Genomic DNA, 10,000 nt, shown 5'->3' with positions numbered 1-10,000 from the left:
AGGACGGGCTCCATGCGTCCCGGGCAGTCGTCCCCCGGGTCTCCAGGCCGACGGCATGTCAAAATGTCCAGGACGGGCTCCATGCGTCCCGGGCAGTCGTCCCCCGGGTCTCCAGGCCGACGGCATGTCAAAGTGCCCAGGTTGGGCTCCATGCGTCCCGGGCAGTTGTCCCCCGGGTCTCCAGGCCGATGGCATGTCAAAGTGCCCAGGACGGGCTCCATGCGTCCCGGGCAGTCGTCCCCCCGGGCATCCGCCGCTCCCTTCTCCAGGCCGACGGCAGGTCAGATTGCCCAGGACGGGCTCCATGGGTCCCGGGCAGTCCTCCCCTGGGTGTCCGGCGCTCCCTTCTCCGGGCCGACGGCATGTCAAAGTGCCCAGGACGGGCTCCATGCGTCCCGGGCAGTCGTCCCCCGGGTCTCCAGGCCGACGGCATGTCAAAATGTCCAGGACGGGCTCCATGCGTCCCGGGCAGTCGTCCCCCGGGTCTCCAGGCCGACGGCATGTCAAAGTGCCCAGGTTGGGCTCCATGCGTCCCGGGCAGTCGTCCCACGGGTCTCCGGGCCGACGGCATGTCAAAGTGCCCAGGACGGGCTCCATGCGTCCCGGGCATTCCTCCCCCCGGGCATCCGCCGCTCCCTTCCCTGGGCCGACGGCAGGTCAGATTGCCCAGGACGGGCTCCATGGGTCCCGGGCAGTCCTTCCCTGGAAGTCCGGCGCTCCCTTCTCCGGGCCGACGGCATGTCAAATTGCCCAGGACGGGCTCCATGCGTCCCGGGCAGTCGTCCCCCGGGTCTCCAGGCCGACGGCATGTCAAAGTGCCCAGGACGGGCTCCATGCGTCCCGGGCAGTCGTCCCCCGGGTCTCCAGGCCGACGGCATGTCAAAATGTCCAGGACGGGCTCCATGCGTCCCAGGCAGTCGTCCCCCGGGTCTCCAGGCCGACGGCATGTCAAAGTGCCCAGGACGGGCTCCATGCGTCCCGGGCAGTCGTCCCCCGGGTCTCCAGGCCGACGGCATGTCAAAGTGCCCAGGACGGGCTCCATGCGTCCGGGCCTGGGAGCTCCGGTGGTCCTCACCGTGCCTGAGGCCCAGCCGGGGTCCCCGAGCCCTGCCCGGCGTGGGCAGGCAGCAGCCCTACCACGAAGGCTCGGGGTGGGAAGCAGGGAGTCCTTTCGTTCCCGGCCACCTGGTTGCACCTTTCCCCTCGGCCATCTGGTCGCACGCAATGCTATCCAAAAGGGCGACCAGATGGCCAAACCTCCCTGGAAGTCCCTATGAGGTGCCATTTGCCTCCCCGATCCCAGCGAGGGCTCCAGGAGGTCGGGTACTTTTACGCCTTGGGTCCCCTCTGTCAACTCGTGTGCACAGATTACAAGAAAGGGGGGTAATTTTCCTCCGGATTACTAGGGGTAAGGGTATGCCCGGACACCCCTGCAAGGCTGGTGGTTCTCTGCCAGGGGGACCAGATGGGCTATGCCTGGGTAACAACACCCGGGGCTTCCCTCCTCCAGGCCAACGGCATGTCAAAGTGCCCAGGACGGGCTCCATGCGTCCCGGGCAGTCGTCCCCCGGGTCTCCAGGCCAACGGCATGAGCGAGTGCCCAGGTCGGGCTCCATGCGCCCCGGGCAGTCGTCCCCCGGGTCTCCAGGCCAACGGCATGAGCGAGTGCCCAGGTCGGGCTCCATGCTTCCCGGGCAGTCGTCCCCCGGGTCTCAAGGCCGATGGCATGTCAAAGTGCCCAGGATGGGCTCCATGCGTCCCGGGCATTCCTCCCCCCCGGGCGTCCGTCGCTCCCTTCTCCGGGCCGACGGCAGGTCAGATTGCCCAGGACGGGCTCCATGGGTCCCGGGCATTCCTCCGCTGGGTGTCCGGCTCTCCCTTCCCCGGGCCAACGGCTTGTCAGAGTGCCCAGGATGGGCTCCACGGGCCCCGGACGTCCGGGGCTCCCTTCCCCGTGCCAACGGCATGCCAGAGTGCCCAGGACGGGCTCCACGAGTCCCCGGCGTCTGGGGCTCCCTTCCCCGGGACACCGGCTTGTCAGAGTGCCCATGACGGGCTCCACGGGTCCCGGGTATCTGGGACTCCCTTCCCTGGGCCAACGGCATGCCGGAGTTCCCAGGACAGGCTCCACGGGTCCCGGGCGTCCGGGGCTCCCTTCCCCGGTCCGACGGCTTGTCAGAGTGCCCAGGACGGGCTCCACGGCTCCCGGGCGTCCGGGGTTCCCTTCCCCGGGTCAGCGGCATGTCAGAGTGCCCAGGACGAGTTCCACGGGTCCCGGGCAGTCCTCCCCCGGGCGTCCGGGGCTCCCTTCCCCGGGCCGTCGGCAGGTCAGAGTGCCCAGGACGGGCTCCATGGGTCCCGGGCAGTCCTCCCCCCGGGCGTCCGGGGCTCCCTTCATGGGCAGACGGCAGGTCAGAGTGCCCAGGACGGGCTCCACGGGTCCCGGGCAGTCCTCCCCCCGGGCGTCCGGCGCTCCCTTCTCCAGGCCGATGGCAGGTCAGAGTGACCAGGACGGGCTCCACGGGTCCCGGGCAGTCCTCTCCCGGGCGTACGTGGTTGTCCGACAGATTCGGGCAGATGTGCTTTTACGAACCGGATCGGAGTCGGCCCAAATAATAATAATAATAATAATAATCCACATTTGTAAGGCGCACAATCGCCCGTAAGGGTCTCTAGGCGCTAGGGGCCGTTGGGAAGATTAAGCAAGCTATTGCCCAGAGTCACATGGTGCTGGGCTAATCTGCCGCCGGTGCCGGGGATCGAACCCTGATCTCTGGGATGCTCGAGGGTTACTACGCGCTCTACAAAAACCTTAAATAAAAAAATCTCCAGATTCCGGAGTCAGCCGCCCTAGCCGCGGCGCCAGCTATTTCCCAGAGTCACCTGGTGCTGGGCTAATCTGCCGCCGGTGCCGGGGATCGAACCGTGATCTCCAGATTCCGGAGTCAGCCTCCCTAGCCGCGGCGCCAGCTATTTCCCAGAGTCACGTGGTGCTGGGCTAATCTGCGGCCGGTGCCGGGGATCGAACCCTGATCTCTGGGATGCTCGAGGGTTACTACGCGCTCTACAAAAACCTTAAATAAAAAAATCTCCAGATTCCGGAGTCAGCCGCCCTAGCCGCGGCGCCAGCTATTTCCCAGAGTCACCTGGTGCTGGGCTAATCTGCCGCCGGTGCCGGGGATCGAACCGTGATCCCCAGATGGGGATATCCCAAAAATCTGGCATGGATACGGCCCGCCAGGACAGGTTTGGGCACCCCTGATATAGAGGCAGTCAACGCGAAATCTGCTGGGTTCGATTCCGATCCGTGTCAGAAGGACCGTAGGGCTTGGGAGTCCGTACAACAGGGGTGCCCAAACCTGTCCTGGCGGGCCGTATCCATGCCAGATTTTTGGGATATCCCCATCTGGTGATCACGGTTCGATCCCCGGCGCCGGCGGCAGATCAGAGTGCCCGGGACGGGCTCCATGCGTCCCGGGCATTCGTCCCCCGGGCGTCCGGGGCTACATCCAGGCTGACGGTATGGCAGAGTGCCCGGGTCGGGCTCCATGGTTTTCACGGTGGTCCTCCCCTGGGTGTCAGGGGGCTCCTGGCCGACGGCATGGAAAAGTACCCAGGACGGGCTCCATGCGTCCCGGGCATTTGTCCCCCCGGCGTCCGGGGCTCCATCCAGGCCGACGGCATGGCAGAGTGCCCGGGTCGGGCTCCATGGTTTCCAGGGTGGTCCTCCCCAGGGTGTCGGGGCGCTCCATGCCGAAGGCATGGAAAAGTGCCCAGGACGGGCTCCATGCGTCCCGGGCATTTGTCCCCCGGGCGTCCGGGGCTCCATCCAGGCCGACGGCATGGCAGAGTGCCCGGGTCGGGCTCCATGGCTTTCACGGTGGTCCTCCCCTGGGTGTCTGGGGGCTCCAGGCCGAAGGCATGGAAAAGTGCCCAGGACGGGCTCCATGCGTCCGGGGCACGGGCACGGGGACAGGGACAGGGTCGGGAGAGTCCAGGCGGCTTCACTTCCGTGTCCAGCCATCTGATCGCCCAGATTCCCTCAGCCATCTGGTCGCCCGGATCCCCTCGGGCATCTGGTCGCCCGCAACGCTTTCCTATGGGGCGACCAGATGGCCGAACTTCCCTGGAAGTCCCGATGAGGTGCCATTCGCCGCCCGGATCCCAGCGAGGGCTCCAGGAGGTTGGGTACATTCGCGCCTTGGGTCCCCTCTGTCACCTCGCGTGCACAGATTACAAGAAAAGGGGGTAATTTTCCTCCGGATTACTAGGGAGAAGGGTACGCCCGGACACCCCTCCGAGGCTGGTGGTTCTCTGCCATGGGGACCAGATGGGCTATGCCTGGGCAACACCTCCCTAGGCCACCCGGGGCTTCCTTCCTCCAGGCCAACTGCATGTCAAATTGCCCAGGACGGGCTCCATGGCTCCTGGGCAGTCGTCCCCCGGGCGTCCGGGGCTCCATCCAGGCTGACGGCATTGAAAAGTGCCCAGGACGGGCTCCATGCGTCCCGGGCATTCGTCCCCTGGGCGTCCGGGGCTCCATCTAGGCTGACGGTATGGCAGAGTGCCCGGGTCGGGCTCCATGGTTTTCACGGTGGTCCTCCCCTGGGTGTCTGGGGGCTCCAGGCCGAAGGCATGGAAAAGTGCCCAGGACGGGCTCCATGCGTCCCGGGCATTCGTCCCCCCGGGCGTCCGGGGCACCCATCTCCATGAGGCCAACGGCATTGGCAAAGTACCCAGGACGGGCTCCATGGGTCCCGGGCAGATCTCCCCCCGGGCGTCCGGGGCTCCCACCTCCAGGCCGACGGAATGTCAAAGTACCCAGGACGGGCTCCATGGGTCCCGGGCAGCTTCCCCCGGGGCGTCCGGGGCACCCACCTCCAGGCCGACGGCATGTCAAAGTACCCAGGACGGGCTCCACGGGTCCCGGGCATTCCTCCCCCAGGTCGTCCGGGCCCTAGAGCTCCGGTGGTCCAACCTGCGCCTGAGGCCCAGCCGGGGTCCAAGAGCCCTGCCTTGCGTGGGCAGGCAGTCAGGAACCCTACCGCGAAGGCTTGGGATGGATGGGGAGCTGGGAGTCCTTTCGATCCCGGCCCTCTGGTCGCCCGCGATGCTTTCCAATGGGGCGACCAGATGGCCGGGCTTCCCTGGAAGTCCCGATGAGGTGCCATTCGGCTCCTGGATCCCAGCGAGGGCTCCATGAGGTCGGGTTCTTTTACGCCTTGGGTCCCCTCTGTCACCGCGCGTGCACGGATTGCAAGAAAGGGGGGTAATTTCCCTCCGGATTACTAGGGGCAGGGTACGCCCGGACACCTCTCCAGGGCTGGTGGTTCTCTGCCCGGGGGACCAGATGAGATATGCCTGGGCAACACCTCCCCCGGGCGTCTGGGGGCTCCATTCTCCGGGCCAACGGCATGGCTCAATGCCCAGGACGGGCTCCACGTGTCCCGGACAGACCTCCCCTGGGCGTCCGGGGCACCAATCTCCATGAGGCCAACGGGATGGCAAAGTACCCGGGAAGGGCTCCACGGGTCCCGGGCAGCCTTCCCCCGGGCGTCCGGGGCTCCCACCTTTAGTCCGACGGCATGTCACACTGCCCAGGACGGGCTCCATGGGCCCCGGACAGACCATCTCCAGGAGGCCAACGGGATGGCAAAGTACCCGGGAAGGGCTCCACGGGTCCCGGGCAGCCTTCCCCCGGGCGTCCGGGGCTCCCACCTCCAGGCCGACGGCATGTCACAGTGCCCAGGACGGGCTCCATGGGCCCCGGACAGCCCGCCCCCCGGGCGTTCGGGGCACATATCTCCAGGAGGCCAACGGCGTTGCAAAGTACCCGGAAAGGACTCCACGGGTACCGGGCAGTCCTCCCCCCGGGCGTCCGGGGCACCCATCTCCATGAGGCCAACGGCATTGGCAAAGTACCCGGGAGGGGCTCCACGGGTCCCGGGCAGGCCTCCCCCGGGCGTCCAGGGCACCCACCTCCAGGCCGACGGCATGTAAAAGTGCCCAGGACGGGCTCCATGGGTCCCGGGCAGCCCACCCCCGGGCATCTGGGGCACCCATCTCCAGGAGGCCAACGGCGTTGCAAAGTACCCGGGAAGGGCTCCACGGGTACCGGGCAGTCCTCCCCCGGGCGTCCGGGGGCTCCCTTCTCCAGGCCGACGGCATGGTTCAATGCCCAGGACGGGACGTCAAGTGGCCAGGACGGGCTCCATGCGTCCCGGGCATTCATCCCGGGACGGGGACGGGGTGGGGAAGAGTCCAGGCGGCTTCACCTCCATGCCCAGCCATCTGGTCGCCCGGATTCCCTCGGCCATCTGGTCGCCCGGATCCCCTCGGGCATCTGGTCGCCCGCAACGCTTTCCTATGGGGGGGACCAGATGGCCGAACTTCCCTGGAAGTCTTAATGAGGTGCCATTCGCCTCCCGGATCCCAGCGAGGGCTCCATGAGGTCGGGTTCTTTCACGCCTTGGGTCCCCTCTGTCACCTCGCGTGCACAGATTGCAAGAAAGGGGGGTAATTTGCCTCCGGATTACTATGGGGCAGGGTATGCCCGGACACCCCTCCAGGGTTGGTGGTTCTCTGCCATGGGGACCAGATGGGATATGCCTGGGCAACACCTCCCTAGGCCACCCGGAGCTTCCTTCCTCCAGGCCAACTGCATGTCAAATTGCCCAGGACGGGCTCCATGGCTCTTGGGCAGTCGTCCCCCGGGCGTCCGGTGCTCCATCCAGGCCGACGGCATTGCAGAGTGCCCGGGACAGGCTCCATGCGTCCCGGGCCTTCGCCCCCCCCGGGCGTCCGGGGCTCCATCCAGGCTGACGGCATGGCAGAGTGCCCGGGACGGGCTCCACGGGCCCCGGGCGTCCGGGGCTCCCTTCCCCGGGCCAGCGGCATGTCAGAGTGCCCAGGACGGGCTCCACGGGCCCCGGTCATCCGGGGCACCCTTCCCCGGGCCAGCGGCATGTCAGAGTGCCCAGGACCAGTTCCACGGGTCCCGGGCAGTCCTCCCCCGGGCGTCCGGGGCTCCCTTCCCCGGGCCAAAGCATTTCAGAGTGCCCAGGACGGGCTCCACGGGTTCCGGGCGTCCAGGTCTCCCTTCCCCGGGCCAACGGCTTGTCAGAGTGCCCAGGACGGGCTCCACGGGCCCCGGGCGTCCGGGGCACCCTTCCCCGGGCCAGCGGCATGTCAGAGTGCCCAGGACGAGTTCCACGGGTCCCGGGCAGTCCTCCCCCCCGGGTGGCCGGGGCTCCCTTCCCCGGGCCAAAGCATTTCAGAGTGCCCAGGACGGGCTCCACGGGTCCCGGACGTCCGGGGCTCCCTTCCCCGGGCCAACGGCATACAGGAGTGCCCAGGACGGGCTCCACAGGTCCCGGTCGTCTGGGGTCCCTCCCCCGGGCCAACAGCAGGTCAGAGTGCCCAGGACGGGCTCCACGGGTCCAGGGCAGCCCACCCCCCGGGCGTTCGGGGCACCCATCTCCAGGAGGCCAACGGCGTTGCAAAGTACCCGGGAAGGGCTCCACGGGTACCGGGCAGTCCTCCCCCGGGCGTCCGGGGCTCCCTTCTCCAGGCCAACGGCATGGTTCAATGCCCAGGACGGGCTCCATGTGTCCCAGACAGACCTCCCCCGGGCGTCCGGGGCACCCATCTCCAGGCCAACGGCATGGCTCAATGCCCAGGACGGGCTCCATGGGTCCGGGGAGGCGTCCCATGCGCCTCCAGGCTTGGGAGCCCCGGCTGGGTCCAGGGGCCCGGGCGGGCCCCGGGTCGGGTGCTCCGGCCCTGGTCCCTGTCTCCCAGCCTACCGCACTGCCAAGGGCCTAGGAATGGGTTCCGTTGTTCCCGGGGAGCCTCCCCTTGCTTGGCTGGGTTCAGGAGCAGTGGCTAGGGCCCCTGAGGGCCCGGGGAGGGCGGCCTCCCCACCCCGGGCTCTGTCCTTGGTCCTGCTGCGTGGCAGGGTGCCCGGGACGGGGTCCGGAGGGACCGGGGAGGCGTCCCATGCACCTCCGGGCTTGGGAGCCCCGGCTCGGTCCAGGGGCCCGGGCGGGCCCCGGGTCGGGTGCTCCGGCCCTGGTTCCTGTCTCCCAGCCTACCGCACTGCCAAGGGCCTAGGAATGGGTTCCGTTGTTCCCGGGGAGCCTCCCCTTGCTTGGCTGGGTTCAGGAGCAGTGGCTAGGGCCCCTGAGGGCCCGGGGAGGGCGGCCTCCCCACCCCGGGCTCTGACCTTGGTCCTGCTGCGTGGCAGGGTGCCCGGGACGGGGTCCGGAGGGACCGGGGAGGCGTCCCATGCACCTCCGGGCTTGGGAGCCCCGGCTGGGTCCAGGGGCCCGGCTGGGTCCAGGGGCCCGGCCGGGCCCCGGGTCGGGTGCTCCGGCCCTGGGCCCTGTCTCCCAGCCTGCCGCACTGCCAAGGGCCCGGGAAGGGGTTCCGATGTGCCCGGGGAGCCTCCCCTTGCTTGGCTGGGTTCAGGAGCAGTGGCTAGGGCCCCTGAGGGCCCGGGGAGGGCGGCCTCCCCACCCCGGGCTCTGTCCTTGGTCCTGCTGCGTGGCAGGGTGCCCGGGACGGGGTCCGGAGGGACCGGGGAGGCGTCCCATGCACCTCCGGGCTTGGGAGCCCCGGCTGGGTCCAGGGGCCCGGCCGGGCCCCGGGTCGGGTGCTCCGGCCCTGGGCCCTGTCTCCCAGCCTGCCGCACTGCCAAGGGCCCGGGAAGGGGTTCCGATGTGCCCGGGGAGCCTCCCCTTGCTTGGCTGGGTTCAGGAGCAGTGGCTAGGGCCCCTGAGGGCCCGGGGAGGGCGGCCTCCCCACCCCGGGCTCTGTCCTTGGTCCTGCTGCGTGGCAGGGTGCCCGGGACGGGGTCTGGAGGGACCGGGGAGGCGTCCCATGCGCCTCCGGGCTTGGGAGCCCCGGCTGGGTCCAGGGGCCCGGGCGGGCCCCGGGTCGGGTGCTCCGGCCCTGGGCCCTGTCTCCCAGCCTGCCGCACGGCCAAGGGCCCGGGAAGGGGTTCCGATGTGCCCGGGGAGCCTCCCCTTGCTTGGCTGGGTTCAGGAGCAGTGGCTAGGGCCCCTGAGGGCCCGGGGAGGGCGGCCTCCCCACCCCGGGCTCTGTCCTTGGTCCTGCTGCGTGGCAGGGTGCCCGGGACGGGGTCCGGAGGGACCGGGGAGGCGTCCCATGCGCCTCCGGGCTTGGGAGCCCCGGCTGGGTCCAGGGGCCCGGGCGGGCCCCGGGTCGGGTGCTCAGGCCCTGGGCCCTGTCTCCCAGCCTGCCGCACTGCCAAGGGCCCGGAAAGGGGTTCCGATGTGCCCGGGGAGCCTCCCCTTGCTTGTCTGTGTTCAGGAGCTCCATCCGGGGCCCCTGAGGGCCCCGGGGAGGGTGGCCTCCCCACCCCGGGCTCCGTCCTGGGTCCTGCCGCGGGGCAGGGTGCCCGGGACGGGGTCCGGCGGGCCCGGGGAGGCTTCCCCTGTGCCTCCGGGCCTGGGAGCCCCGGCTGGGTCCAGGGGCCCGGTCGGGGCCCCGGGTCGGGCGCTCCGGCCCTGGGCCCGGTCCCCCGGGCTGCCGCTCCACCCAGGGCCCAGGACAGGGGTCCGTCGGTCCCTTGCAGGCCTCCCCTGCTTGTCAAGGTGTAAGCGGGCCCCGGGTCGGAGGGCCCGCCGGCCCCTGGCAGCCTCCATGGCTGTGGCCCGGCTGGGGCCCCGGGCCTCCGGCCCGCCATGCCCCGGGCGCCCGCTCCCTCCTTCGTGGGGGCACGGGGCGACCGGATGGCGTCCCTTTCGTGCCCGGCCATCTGGTCGCCCGGATCCCCTCGGCCATCTGGTCTCCCGGATCCCCTCGGCCATCTGGTCTCCAGGATCCCCTCGGCCATCTGGTCTCCCGGATCGCCTCGGCCATCTGGTCGCCCGCAATGCTTTCCAATGGGGGCGACCAGATGGCCGAACTTCCCTGGAAGTCCCGATGAGGTGCCATTTGCCTCCAGGATCCCAGCGAGGGCTCCAGGAGGTCGGGT

This window comes from Lissotriton helveticus, chromosome 12 (assembly GCF_964261635.1).
Source record: "Lissotriton helveticus chromosome 12, aLisHel1.1, whole genome shotgun sequence".
NCBI lineage: Eukaryota > Metazoa > Chordata > Amphibia > Caudata > Salamandridae > Lissotriton > Lissotriton helveticus.
This window is presented reverse-complemented; position numbering follows the sequence as displayed.